This window comes from Bos indicus x Bos taurus, chromosome 27, assembly GCF_003369695.1.
Source record: "Bos indicus x Bos taurus breed Angus x Brahman F1 hybrid chromosome 27, Bos_hybrid_MaternalHap_v2.0, whole genome shotgun sequence".
Classification (NCBI taxonomy): domain Eukaryota; kingdom Metazoa; phylum Chordata; class Mammalia; order Artiodactyla; family Bovidae; genus Bos; species Bos indicus x Bos taurus.
This window is the reverse complement of record NC_040102.1, coordinates 26,198,214-26,213,308: the sequence shown is the minus strand read 5'-3', so window position 1 is coordinate 26,213,308 and position 15,095 is coordinate 26,198,214. Positions and strand designations below refer to the sequence as shown.

The 15,095-nt window shown below is 39.1% G+C and overlaps 1 protein-coding gene across 1 annotated transcript in view; it reads left to right on the top strand.

Moving 5' to 3' along the window:
- GTF2E2 (general transcription factor IIE subunit 2) overlaps nucleotides 1–15,095 on the top strand; it is an 80,376-nt gene that overhangs the window by 62,442 nt on the left and 2,839 nt on the right. The window lies entirely within an intron of this gene.

Genomic DNA, 15,095 nt, shown 5'->3' with positions numbered 1-15,095 from the left:
CCTGGAGGAGGGCATGGCAACCCACTCCAGTATTCTTGCCTGGAGAATCCCCGTGGACCGAGGAGCCTAGTGGGCTACAGTCCATGGGTCGCAAAGGGTGGGGACACAACTGAGCAACTAATAAGCACAGCACGTGTTTGATAGGAGAGAGATCGCAGTAGTTCTGTAAGAATAGCCTGAATGTGTTTGTCTTGTTTCTGGTGGTAGCCTGTCATGACATGTGTGTAGCAAGCAGGTATTTTATGATAAAATTGTTGCATAGTGTATGCTCTCTGTGGAATTCAGAGGAAAATCCAGATTTAGTGATTAACAGTGCCAGAAAATGCAAGCAACTAGCTGTTATTCAAATAACAGTGGTGCTGTTTCTCTTTTGTGACCTTTTAGACTTCCGTTGCCCTACAATTCCATTTAATTGCGAACGCATTTTCCACCTGCTCCTTCTTGACAGGGTTTTTTCCTACTTTAAACAGTTTCTAAATAAAATTCTGTATGTCAAGAGAAAGAAATAGCCTGAAACTGTAGGGTTTCTTGATCGTATTTTATTGGAAAAATTGTAGGGTGTGCACTTAGAATTCAGTAGTAGCTGTCACCCTAGTCCTTATATTGGATTGTGGTTTTTTTGTCCCTCGTGTGTGCTTTCTCTGGATACTGTTGTTTTAACTTTGCTCAGCCTTTTCCTGTTTCGTACCTTTTACGTGAGTTCTGCTCCCTAGTGTTAACCTCTTTTCATTTGCTGTGTTTTATGGCCTCTACTGGCTTAAACTCTTCCCATCACCTCATTATTTGTCTGTAAAGGCAAAATAAGGATTTTCACTACCCGCCCCCCCCCTCCCCCAGATTATATGTACTTGTTAGATATATTTTTAGATACAAGTTCTGAAAAATTTTCCAGTTTATTTTCTCTGTACTGCAGGTATTTTCTGATGCTGTGTGACTATTTAGTATTTCATTTTATAGATGTGTCTGATTGATAGATGTATTTTCAAACATTTAATGTTGCTGCAGCAAATATTCTTACAACCCTTATACAGTGGGATATGTATATGTATTTTATATTAATGAAATACATATAATTTACGAAGCTATTAGATTAACAGTAAATTATTTTTTACTGCCATTGGTGAAATACATTACTAGATTTCTCAGTATTGAACCATCCTTTTAGTCCTAGAGTAATACTTGTTTGGTTTATGTATTTGTGTGTTCTTGTGTGTTCTTTTCTTACTAATGTATTTAAGGATTTTTGCTTCTTTCTTCTGAGTGTTTGTCTTCTTATGGTTTGGTATGGGTATAATGCTGGATTCAGAAAAGGGAAGAAGAGTTTTTCCTCCCTTCGCTGCCTTTCCTTCTAACCTTTCTTTAGGAGAATATTGGATTCCTTAAAGATTATTTGAAAGCATACACCTTTGAATGTATCCAGCATACTTTTTTAGACATTGTTACAATCTTCTTTCATTATGTCCTTCTTTAAGTATTCTGTCTTGTGAATCAGTCTTGGTAATTTGTCTTTTTATTCAAAATCAATACTTACTTTGTACCTGTGTTCTTTTGTTATAGGTACTTCCTTTGTAGACGGAATATAGTTAGTCTTAACTTTCTGAACCAGTTGTGAGTGTCATTTTGTATTTATCAATTTTGTTATCTGATGTATCCTCACCATTATTTATTTGGAAATTGTATAGTTTATTTTTGGTTATTCATATATAAAGTATTTCTCCTTACATCTTTAAGTAGTTTGCTTATTCTTGGTATCAGTTTATCAACTTCATTCTCTTTTTACTCTCTAGTTGATAGATTATGAGAATTTTGTTACAGTCTGTTATCATTTATTCATGAATCCATTTTTCAACAAATACTGATTTCCTATTGCATTCTTTGGTCATTTTGCTAATGTAGCGGGTACGGTGGTGAACAACATAGATAGTTTTAGCCTTCATGGAGCTTACTTATATTCTAAAGCAGAAAAGAGATGATATCACACAAAATAAAAAGTGATTGCAGAGTGTATCAAATGCTAGGAAGGAATTCAATGAGGTACGTGCTGAGCTAGTAAAATAATAGGAAGGGTGGAGCTCAGAAAAGACCACTGTGGGGAAAAAGGATGAAGAATGAGCTGGAGCCAGCCTGGTGAAGTGTTAGGACAGTGCCCACGCATGCAGTTGTGCAGGGAGAGATCTATCAGGTAGAAAACAGCAAACGCTGGAGAAGTTTTTAATTATTTAATCAGGTTCAGTGGACTGTTTTTTATACAGACTAGAATATAAATGAAGTAGTTGTTTACATTTTTATGTAGAATTATGTAGAATTAACCACTGAATGTATAACTACAAGTGAACTAATGTATGATTTATTTGATTCAATAAATGTGTGATATATTTATGAAAATACCATTCATAATTGGTATTTTCCTGAAGTGATAAAAATTCTTGGTAAAGTTCTAAAAAAATTCATACTAAGTATAGCTTTTCTGTGATATACAAAGGTTAATCATAGTATATTCATATACATTATGTACCGTATATTCCTAGAAAATCAAGTGTGTACTTAACCAATGTAAGAAATACCTTATATATGTAAACCAGAGTTGGGTTCTAGCTCAGTTTATTATTTTGTTGTTCAGTCGCCAAGTCGTGTCCAACTCTTCGCAGTCCCATGGACTGCAGCACACCAGGCTTCCCTGTCCCTCACCATCTCTGAGTTTGTCCAAGTTCATGTCTGTTGAATCGGTGATGCTATCTAACTGTCTCACCCTCTGTCACCTTCTCCTTCTGCCTTCAGTCTTTTCCAGCATCAAGATCTTGTCCAATGAATCAGCTATTAGAATCAGGTGGCTTAAAGTATTGGAGCTTCAGCTCAGTCCTTCCAAAGAGTATTCAAGGATGCTTTCCCTTAAGATTGAGTGGTTTGATCTTGCTGTCCAAGGGACTCTCAAGAGTCTTCTCCAGCACCACAGTTTGAAAGCATCAGTTCTTCGACGCTCTGCTTTCTTTACTCTCCAACTCTCACTTCTGTACATGACTACTGGAAAAACCGTAGGCCTTGACTATGCAGACCTTTGTCGGCAAAGAGATGTCTTTGCTTTTTAACACACTGTCATAGCTTTTGTTTGTCATAGCTTTGCTGCCAAGAAGCAATAGTCTTCTAATTTCATGGCTGCAGTCACCATCTGGAGTGATTTTTAGAGCTCAAGAAGAGGAAATCTGTCACTGCTTCCACCTTTTCCCCTTCTATTTGCCATGAAGTGTTCCATGATCAGGATGCCATGATCTTAGTTTTTTTAACATTGAGTTTTAAGCTGACTTTTTCACACTCTTCTTTCACCCTCGTTAAGAAGCTCTTTAGTTCTTCTTTGCTTTTTGCCATTAGAGTGGTATCATCTTTTATTAGTTATTAGTGGTGTTATCAGTTTATTATAAATTTATATTTATCATTAATCTGTATACTTTTTACTAAAGATGATTGGGAGGAAGCAGGATTTTTCAACCTTGGCAGTGTTGACATTTGGAGCTGGATACTTTTTTGGGGGTCACGGCTGTCACTGTGCATTGTGGGATGATTAGCAGCATCCCAGGCTGCTCTCAGTGCCAGTAGCAGACTTTCCCCCACAGTGTGAGTCCCAAAAATGTATCCAGACATTACCAGCAGTTCCCTGGAGAGTGGAATTGCCCAGGTTGAGAATTATATTAAAGGTATAGTTTACATTTATAAAACAGAAATGCTACAATATGTTGTCTTCAAGCTTCTTTTCATGTGTTCTTCAGCACATTCAGTGATAGCAAAGATAACAAAGTGAATAAGATTTCTGTCCTTGAGCCCAGGCAGGAGGAGGGATGACACGGGTACACATATTATGGTACAGCATGCCACACAGCATGTCACTGGTGTTCATACAGTGCTGTAGAGACCCTGGGCGTCACAGCCACCACAGGAATCTCAGGGGTAAGATGCCCATTAGTTCAAAGTGTTGGTGTTGCCTAAATCACTTAATTTTAAAAACTGAGGTTTTCTCTTACTGACTTACATTATGTGTTTCCAGAGAAGATCTATTGAAAAGCGATGCATATTTTAACATCTGTCTTTCTCACTGTCCATCTGTCTCTTCTTTTGTATTTTATTTCTCAAAATGTTTTGTGCCAATGAGGTTATTTGTTGTTAGCCCACTAGGTGGCAGTCTTAGCTGTAGAGAGGACATCTTGAGTGAGCAAGCTTTCCAGTCACACTGAAGACTCACCATTCGTTCTGTGATAGAAGCAGATATCCAAAAATGAGATACAGCATAAGTACCGAGAGAGTCTGTTGTGTGGTAATTTAAAACATTAAATAGATAAGTGAACCCAGAGTAGTTGAACCTTGGTATGTGATTTATTTCACAGAGGTGCTTATTTCCTTAAGTCAGAATCTTACTCATTTAGCGGCAGTATAAATGCAGAGGTCAAGAGGGTGGGCTGAGTAATTGATCTGTTGGTGTAAATCTTGGCTCTGCTCCTTACTAGCGAACAGATGCTCTGTCTGAGATTTCTTATCTGTTGGGTTGGTCAGAAAGTTTGTTTGGGTTTTCTGCAAGATGCTATGGAAAAACTTGAATGATCTTTTCAGCCAATCCAGTATAAAACAGGAGTAGTGGTGTCTGTTCATGTGTGGTCCTTATGAGGTTTAAATGAATAAATATAAATCAAAATGCTTAGAGCTTGGAATGGAACCTGGCACATAGTAAGAATAATAGTAACATCAGGTTAGCTACTATTAGCAGCATTAAAAATATAAAGTAGTACCAAAATACTTGGTGGTTTAATCTTAACTCAATGAATCTGTGGCTTGGTAGTTGGTTAGTGAAGTGAGTGAAAGTCGCTCAGTCGTGTCTGACTTTTTGCGACTCCATGGACTAGATAATTCATGGAATTCTCCAGGTCAGAATACTGGAGTGGGTAGCCTTTCCCTTCTCCAACGGATCTTCCCAACCCAGGTTTCTACATTGCGGGCAGATTCTTTACCAGCTGAGCCGCAAGAGAAGCCCAAAAATACTGGAGTGGGTAGCCTATCCCTTTTCCAGTGGATCTTCCTGACCCAGTAATTGAAGTAGGATCTCCTGCATTGCAGGCGAATTCTTTACCAACTGAGCTATACAGACAGCAAAGAAACCAAGTCAGTTTAGCAGTTAGTTGGAGTTGCTGATCTGTGGCAGTGATGTAATGTTAGGTGTTGTTCCTTGGAGGAAGTCCGATGACAATCTGGTTGTTCCTTCCGATTGCCAGTAAATTGTTCTTTTCTGCCTGGAAGCATCAGCAATTTCAACTTTATCCTTAGAATCCAGGATTCCTCCCAGTGGCCAGCCACTCTCCCTGGGGCCCTGATGCTGTCTTAGTTCATTTTCTAATAGCTATATGGTATTCCAGGTATGACTACACTTTAAAACACTTCTTCTGATGCTCCACAGAGAGAAATTTAATTTTTTTGCTATGTGCTATTATTATAAGCTTTATAAATAATGCTCAATCCTTGTACATAAATATATTTGCCTAGTTATGTTATGTTGTTTTCTTAAAGTATAATTGATGGGACAAAAGATAAGGCATACTTAAAAAAATTTCAGTAGCCTGCCTATTGCCCAACCTATTTTGGGGGACCAGTTTTTACACAGAGGTTTCCATTTCTTTACCTTCACCAATACTGGATGTTTTTAGTTGACTTTGCCAGACTCACAGAACATAAAGATTATCTTGATTTTAATTTTTCTTTTCTTGAAATGATTTTAATAAAATTTATACCAGTTTATTTTATTTTATTTTTTGTACCTATGACAGAAAATCTGAGCATTTTCTGTCCCTACATACATTAAAAAGTAATTAAATTTGGAATCCTGTGAGATTCTGTCTCTATTTTAGGCCCTGCCTTCCAGTGTTCATTTTAAATATTTATGCAGCTGTAATACATTTACATAGTAGATGTATTATTTAAATACTGCAATAGCACTGAGCTAAGGAACGCCAAGGATTAAAGTAGAAATGTCTTATTGAAACAAACACATTGAAGAGTTTTTATTCAGGTATTTTCCTCTGAATATAGCTCAAGTAATGTTTCTTTTAGTAAAAGGAAGTAGTTACATTTTGTTTTAATGTACTTTCAATTCTGTTGTACTTTGAAAAATGTGTATGTAGCACTGTATATTCTTTTTGGTGGTACATTAACACAGATTGGCTTCCTGACCGTTACTGTCATAGTGCCTCTGTCGTCGTGTCGTGAGTGCCCTGAAGTGTATAAGCTCTGTACATGTCAGGTACAAAGTCAAAGTAGTTTGTCTTCAAGAAGCTGAAATTTTGCAAATCCTGGCAAACACAGGCTTTGTAAAAAGTGAACTGAATGAAATTTAACGCTGGGTGAAAAGTGTTTTTATTATATGTATTTTTTATCCTTTTTTTTATACAGAGAAGTCCACAGTATAGCTGTTACACAGTTCTGTCATGTGTTACCTATTCTAAATAAGTGAGTGCAGTTTGTCAATGTTGATAGTTAGAATTTAGCAAGTCACATTTAAAATATCAGAACTGTTCGTGTGTGTGTTACAGAATTCCTTCAGCTATGGTAAAGTTGGCACGTAAAATCCCAGTTATGACATACATTTTAAACGATTTTGTGTGCTTTCTTGGAATTAGATGTTTTTATTGCTGACGTGGAAGTTTGAAGCTGTTTTTTCTCATATATCCCTGTTGTGATCAGACCTAGTCGTGGTAGTCACATTGTTCTTCAAGTTTGGCTGAAAAGGAGATAGCTGGGGCTTGCAGCTTTCGCTTAGAATGGAGGAAGCACTGTTCCCACTCTTGGAACAACAACAAACCCTAGACAGCTACAAATTTATAGTTTTCTTGACTCCATCAGGGGGCTTCCCTGATAGCTCAGTTGGTAAAGAACCTGCCTGCAATGCAGGAGACCCTGGTTCGATTCCTGGGTCATGAAGTTCCCCTGGAGAAGGGACAGGCTACCTACTCCAATATTCTTGGGCTTCCCTTGTGGCTCAGCTGGTAAAGGATGCGCCTGCAATGCAGGAGAGCTGGGTTTGATCCCTGGGTTGGGAAGCTCCCCTGGAGAAGGGAAAGGCTACCCACTCCAGTATCCTGGCCTGGAAAATTCCATGGACTGTATGGTCAATGGGGTTGCAGAGAGTTGGACATGATTCAGCAACTTCTGACTCCATCAGAGAGCTGAGGTGCAGGGCAGCCACCTAACCTGAAATTGAAGGAAAGACAGACACCAAGAAAAGATGGGCTACAAACACTTGTACACCTGGGACATGAATACTGAGAACATGAATACTGGTGAGAAGGATTCAGTTTTAAAATGTTTACTGAACTGCTAAAGGCTTAGTGTAGGCTAGCAAGAGACTGTAGAACCCTTGAGGCTGCAGACACTTGGGAGTGAACATCCACTCGAGGGAAAGGCCGAGATATGTGCTGGACCTAAAATTTGACAGAGGTCAAGGCAGGAACACTGAGGAGACCCCGTTTATGTAACATGGGACGCAGGGCTTGTCTGAGGCCGAGGCTTAATTAGAATATCAGAACTCCCACCCCAGGCTGACAGGTGTGCAGAAACAGGTAGCAGTGGAATTCTGTGAGAGTCGCAAGAGCGTGGAGGCTGACAGGCCAACCAGGGTTATAGCATTAAGGGAAGACCTAAAAGAGCAGGTTGAGCAGACACTGAGGCAAAACCCTCTGGAAAAGCGGTCTTTCCACTGAATGCAGGGTATGGCTGGAGGAATTTGGAGCCTGTGGTGCCTTATGGGTAACCATAGCAGCAACAGATTTCAAACCAAGTTCATGTTCTCATCATAGACTGCCTCGACCTCCACACGCTGACGGGGTAGCAGAGGGAAAGGTGTGCCCAAATCCCGGCACAAAACTATTAACCTCAGTCTCAGCTGTTCTCTAGAGGGTATTCTGCTATTAAAAAATTATGAGGTGAGGCATAAAAAGAAGCAAGGAAAAACAAAGCGCTTTTGAGAGAAGAGAGTTAATAGAACCAAATTTTAAGGACATGGGTATTGAAACTGTCAGACTTGAAATTTAAAATAACTCTGGTTGATATGAAACAGAGCATATGCATGATCAGGTAGGATATTTCAGCAGAGAGATAGACATTTTAAGAAAATCAAATAAATTCTAGAAATGAAAAGCACAGTAACAGAGACAGAGAATGCCTTCTGTAAGCTCATCAGTCAACTTGGCATAACCAAGGAAAGAATCTATAACCTGCAAGATGCTGCTTCTGCGTGCATGTTCAGTTGTGTCCAACTCTTTGTGATCCCATGGACTGTAGCTCACCAGGCTCCTCTGTCCATGGAATCCTCCAGGCAAGAATACTGGAGTGGGTTGCTATTTCCTACACAGGGATCGAACTCATGTTTCCTGCGGCTCATGCATTGCAGGCGGATTCTTTACCACTGAGCCCCTGGGAGAACCCAAACTGCAAGATAGGCCAGTACAAATTAAACTGAAATGCACAGAGACAAATGGGAAGAAATACAGCAGAGTCTACATTAACTGTGAGATAACATCAATGGCCTGAATGTATAATTAAAATCTCATAAGAGAAAGAGAATGGGGTAGAAGAAATAATGGCCAAGTATTTTCTAGAATTAAAGATGAAAGTGAAATTCACTCAGTTGTGTCTGACTCTTTGCGACTCCATGGCTATACAGTCCATGGCCTTCTCCAGGCCAGAACACTGGAGTGGGTAGCCAGTTCCCTTCTCCACGGGATCTTCCCAACCCAGGGACTGAACCCAGGTCTCCCGCATTGCGGGTGGATTCTTTATCAGTTGAGCCACCAGGGAAGCCCAAGAATACTGGAGTGTGTAGCCTATCCCTTCTCCAGCAGATCTTCCCAGCCCAGGAATGGTACCGGAGTCTCCTGCATTGCAGGTGGATTCTTAATCAACTGAACTACAAGGGATACCCCTGCCCCCAAATTAAAGATAGGCACCAAAACAAAAGTCCAGGAAGCTCAGAGAACAGGATGCAAGATAATCCCTCCCAAAAGAAACAAATGACAGAAAAACATCTAGGCATATCACATTCAAAATGCTGACAACTGATGGTGAAGAGAAAATACCTGAAGGAGAGGCAAAAGCTCATTACAAAGGAAAGAAGAACCAGCACACACTTGTCATTTGACTTATGCAAACCAAAGCACAGTGTTGTGACATGTTTGAAGGGCTAAAAGGGAAAAAAGTTTTCAACCCAGAATTGCATCTGCAGTAAAAGTAATCTTTAAAAAGCGAAGTCCTGTCTCAGAGGACTATTCTCTCAGTATCATAGAAACTGAGAGAATTCCTTGACATCAGACTTGCATTGCCAGAAGTCCTCGGGCAGAAGGAGTATGATACTAGACAGAAACTCGGATATGTATAGGAAAATGTGCTAAAGCTGAAAATCAATTTTAAAATGCACGTTTGTCTTATTAAAAATTTTTTTATCACTCTGAAAGATAGCTAACTATAAAGCAGACTATTAAGAGAGAAATTTATGTTTACAGCATATGTAAAAATGAAGTTTTTGACGGTCACCACAGGTCAGGAAGCATGCTGTTATACATCTTCATATGTGATCTGGGACAATTTAATTGAAGTCAGTCTCTGGTTAACTGAAGGTGTGTATTGTAAACCCTAGGACAACCACTAAAACCATTTTTTAAAAAGTAACTGTAGTTAACAATACCATGTTGTACATTTGAAAGCTAAGAGAGTAGATCTTGAAAGTTCTCATCACAGGAAAAAAATTATGTTAACTAAACTTACTGTGGTAATCTTCTCACTACATATATTTCAAATCATTATATATCTGAAACTAATGCAGTATTATGTCAATTACACTTATCTCAATAAAGAAAAAATAATAGAAATAAAGTAGAATCATAAAAATGTTTAAAGTACATGAATTAAAAATAGACACAAGTGAAAGGAGAAATAGACAAACCTATCATTAAGATTAAAGTTCATAGCATTCCTCTCAGCCGTTGAACAAATAGATGGAAAATTAGTATATAAAATCTTAACTCTATTAACCAACTTGCCTAATTGACATTTATTATAAAACAAGATGACCCTGAGAATAGAGTATATATGTTTTCCAGTGCACTTGGAGTACTCACCAAGACAGATGGTATTTATCACAGAACCTTAAATGAATTTAAAAGAATTGAAAGCAAACAAAGGATGTGCTTGGGTCATAATGGAATCAAACTGGAAATCAGCTATATTTGGAAACTCTCCAAAATATTTGGAAATCAAATAACACATTTAAATAACTCATGGTTCAAGGAGGAAATCACAGGGGAAGTTAAAAAAAAAAAAGTATGTTGAATTAAATGGAAGTGAAAGCACAACGTATCAAAATTCATGGGATGCGGCTGCAGCAGTGCTTAAAGTGAAATAGAGCATTAAATGCTTACATTAAAAAGAACATTACCAAAAAAAAACACTAGAAAAAAAAAAACACTACATTTGGATATAACACTTTATTCATGCATTCACCAGTTGATGGACATTTGAGTTGTTTCTACTTTATGGCTATTGTGATCAGTGCTACTGTGAACATTCATGTACAAGTTTTTGTGTGGCCATAATTTTTCCTTTAAGTATAGAAGTGGAATTGCTGGAACATGTGGTAATTCCAAGGGCTAACTTATGAGCAGTTGCTATACTGTTTTGCAAAGTGGCTGCCTCGTTTTACATTCCCATTGGCAGTGCACGAGGGTTCCAGTTTCTCCATATCCTTGCCAACACTGAGTTTAGCTATTTAAGATACCATTTAGTGAAATGGAATTTTATTGTGGTTTTGATGTGCATTTTTCTAAAGCTCATCTTTTCATGTGCTCAATGGCCATTTATATATTATTTTTTATTATATTTATTTAAATTTTTTATTGGGGTATAGTTCATTTACAGTGTTAGTTTCAGGTGTACAACAAAGTGATTCAGTTGTGTCCGACTCTCTGCGACCTCATGAATTGCAGCACGCCAGGCCTCCCTGTCCATCACCAACTCCCGGAGTTCACTCAGACTCAAGTCCATCGAGTCAGTGATGCCATCCAGCCATCTCATCTTCTGTCGTCCCCTTCTCCTCCTGCCCCCAATCCTTCCCAGCATCAGGATCTTTTCCGATGAGTCAGCTCTTCGCATGAGGTGGCCGAAGTATTGGAGTTTCAGCTTTAGCATCAGTCCTTCCAATGAACACCCAGGACTGATCTCCTTCAGAATGGACTGGTTGGATCTCCTTGCAGTCTAAGGGACTCTCAAGAGTCTTCTCCAACACCACAGTTCAAAAGCATCAATTCTTGTGTATTGTCTTTTGGAAAATGTCTGTTTAAGTTCTTTGTCTATTTTAAACTTGTTTAAATTACAGAATTTTAGAGTTCTTTATTCTGGATACAAGTCTCTTAGAAAATTTATCCTTTGTGATTATTTTCTTCCATTCTGTGGATTGTCTCTCTACTATCTTGTATCTTTTGTGATACAAAAGTTTTTTATTTTGATGAGATAACATTTTTGTCTTTTGTTGCTTGTGTTTTTGATGTCATATCTAAAAAACCATTTCCTTATCCAACAACACAAAGATTTACTCCTGTTTTTTCTTTAGGGAGTTATGGTTTTAGCTCTTAACATTTAGATTTTTTTTATCATTTTGAATTAATTTTTGCATATAGTGTGAGATGTGTGTCCAGTGTTGTTTATTTTTGCATTTGCATTATGATATGTGTAATTGCATGACCCAGTCATCCTACTCAGGTTTTTACCCAGGTTTGCTCAAAATCCATGTGCATATCAATTTTATTCATTTCCTCCAAAATCTGGAAACTCAAGTGCCCTTTAACTTGTCCCTTCGTCGCTCCCAAGTGTGGTACATCCTTACAGCGGAATACAACTTTGAAATAAAAAGGAACAAAGAGCTGACATGTCCAACAACATGGGTAGAGCTCAGATGTGTCATTCTTTCCTTAAAGGCATTAGCACTCAGAAATAAATGATCAGCGTCAGATGATAATGGTAACAGAGATACAGATAGTGCTTTTTCCTTTGTGGGCATTAAACTCAGTGCTTTATATAAACCCATTTAATTGCCACAACTCTGTGAAATATATATTATCCCAGTTTTACAAATCAGAAAACTGAGGCAGAGAGGTTAAGTAACCTCCCTCGTGTGTGTGTGTGTGTGTGTGTGTGTGTGTGTGTGTGTGTGTGTGCATTAGTCGCACAGTCATATCTGACCCTTTGTGATTCCATGGACTGTAGCCCACCAGGCTCCTCTGTTGATGGAATCTCCAAGCAAGAATACTGGAGTGGGTTGCCATTTCTTTCTCCAGGGGCTCTTCCTGACCAAAGGATCGAACCCAGGTCTCCTGCATTGCAGGCAGATTCTTTACCATCTGAGGACATAGACAGATGGGTTCCTTGGGTTCCACAAACAGGCCATGTGGCTCCATACTCTATTCTGCTGCTTTTGTGTGTCACAGGAAAGCTTTGGGTGCAGCCAAAGAGTTATTTGGGAATTTAAGCAAAACCTTATTAAAGAATTTGCTTATTTTTTCTCCTTCCTGGCATACTTTCTGTAATACAGTTTTCAATCTTAGCTTCAAGGTAGGACAGGGTTCCCTTCCATTCAAAGGGTCAAATTTGAGTTCTGAATTCTAGCCTGTTTTCTTCTTTTCTGTTAAAATACAGCAGATTTTAAAACAGTTCCTATTTTACTTACCCATATAATTTAGAGCTTTACTGACTTTCATGATACTTGGAAATAATCTGAAACAAATCATTTGTCTTTAAATTTGATGTCCTGTAATTATTTGCTGTTTTCAAAAAAAGAAAAATGATTGCTAGAAAAAGAAAACAGGTTGCCTCGATCTTGGTTTCACAGTACTGTTCTCCAGTAAAAGGAGTTAGGACTCCTTGATTCCAAGTTTGGGGAAATGCAAGCTGAGCTTGAAACATGCTTTGGTATCAGAAATTGAGCAAGTGCTCAAAAAAACCCCAAAACAAGTAACAAAAAAGGGACAAGTCAAAAAGACACAGGAACAATTTGGAGGGACTCAATATCCAAAGCCAGGATATTTGAAGAGCAAAGTAACTGATAGTAATGGATTATAATCCATTGAAGTGAAGTAAAATAAATATCCATAAATCCATACTAAGTTAATTAAATAGATTGGATCGAGAATAGTCTCCTCCCTTACAGTGGAATTCTAATCCATATGTATGAAAGGAATGATGAAAATAACGTGCCTTTAAGCAAATCCACAATTAACACTTGCTGAAATTAGTGAGCTCAAGTATGCAGAGAAGCAGTAAGTTTGCATAGTCTTAGCGGATCTCTCCAGGGGATGCTTATTAATTACAGAGGGACGAATAATAGCTCCATGGTGGAAAAATCTGAGAGACACCACCTTAACCAGCAATCAGTCTAATAGCTCCAGTAAAAAGACATGTGGACATCACGGACCCTTGATGTTATCAGGCCCTGAAAAGGGCACAGTATCGTCTCTGTGATGTTCTTGCCCAGAAGGTAGAACCTCAGTTTAATCATGAGGAAACATCAGACAACCCCACATTGAGGGGCATTTTATAAAATAACTATCGGAACTCCTCTGAGGTGTCATGGTCCTGAGAGATGAGCAGAGAGACTGGGCGTGTACTTACAGCCTGGAGCAGGGAGACAGCAGCTAGACACAGTGGGCTCCTGGGCCGGGATGGGGATGTTGCTGCTAAAGCTGGATGGGGGAATAAGGTCTATGGCTTAGTTAATAGGTTTGTATTAGTTTAAATAGTTTTGTTAAGGTTATATAGTGTTAACATTAGGAAAAACGGGGTCAAAGCACGTACTGGAATTGGGTATACTAATGATGCAACTGAGGTTTAAAAAATGTAAAAGGAAAACAGATGCTCTCTGATGCCCAGACAATAGCATTTCATACTTTCAGTGGTCAGATTTTTGAGGATGTGCTAATAAGTAAGTTCAGCGCCAACCATAGCAGAAAACTTATGAAATAGAATCCCCCTTCCAAGGAGCTTCAAGAGGCTGAGAAAGTCATGCAAACAAATAATTGCCCCCTGTTAAGTGGTTTCTGAAATCTATGCAGATGGAAGTTCAGGGAACATATAAGAGAATGAGTCCCTAATGTATCTATAGAAATACAGAATATTTTTATTTAGATTTGTTTTGTATTGAAATAACTTTGTGCTCAGATTGGGGACTTCCCAGGTGCTCCAGTGGCTAAGACTCTGCGCTCCTAATGCAGGGGCCCAGGTTCTATCCCTGATCAGGGAACTAGACCCCACCGGCTGCAGCTAAGGGTGTGCATGCTGCAACTAAAGATCCCGAGTGCCACAACCAAGACCTCGTGTGACCAAATAATATTTTAAAAAACAAACAGGAAAAACCCCAAAACAGTTTGTGCCTAAGTTGAATTCTTTGTAGTGGACTGTCATTTTTGCATTTGGTCATTGTCAACAACCAAAGTTTTTTCAAGACAGATTTCTTAAATATCACTGGCACCCCAGCTATTAGGGCGTCGTTGAGACAGGAAAGAGAACAGTCTGGTCCAGCGGTACTGTGTGCTGATTTTATTTACAGCTTGTGAATGGACTGTACCCACGGTCTGCCTGAAGGTTGAGGGCTCTGTGGTGATAGTGACAGTGGGGCTGTGCTGGCACGGTGCTGCCTGGATTAGGCCTCCAGATCCTGTGGCAGGGGTTAGGGGATGGGGGGTGTGTGTGTCCTGATCTGAGCAGAAGGCTCACCTCAGCACCCGGGGAACTTTGCTTTTTTTTTTTTAGTCTTTCAGAGTACAGTCATCTTTGGATTTTCCGTCATAAACTTTTTGTGCGTTGGCAAGTAGATGATGCGCGTTGGCAAGTAGTTAATGTTGAAGTGAAACCAGGCTGTCTGAGTCTGTCTTTGTTACATGTATGCTCAGTTGTGTCCAACTCTTTGCGACCCTATGGACTGTAGCCAGTCAGGCTCCTCTGTCCATGGGATTTCCTAGACAAGAGTGCTGGAGTAGGTTGTCATTTCCTTCTCCAGGGGGTCTTCCCGACTCAGGGATTGAACC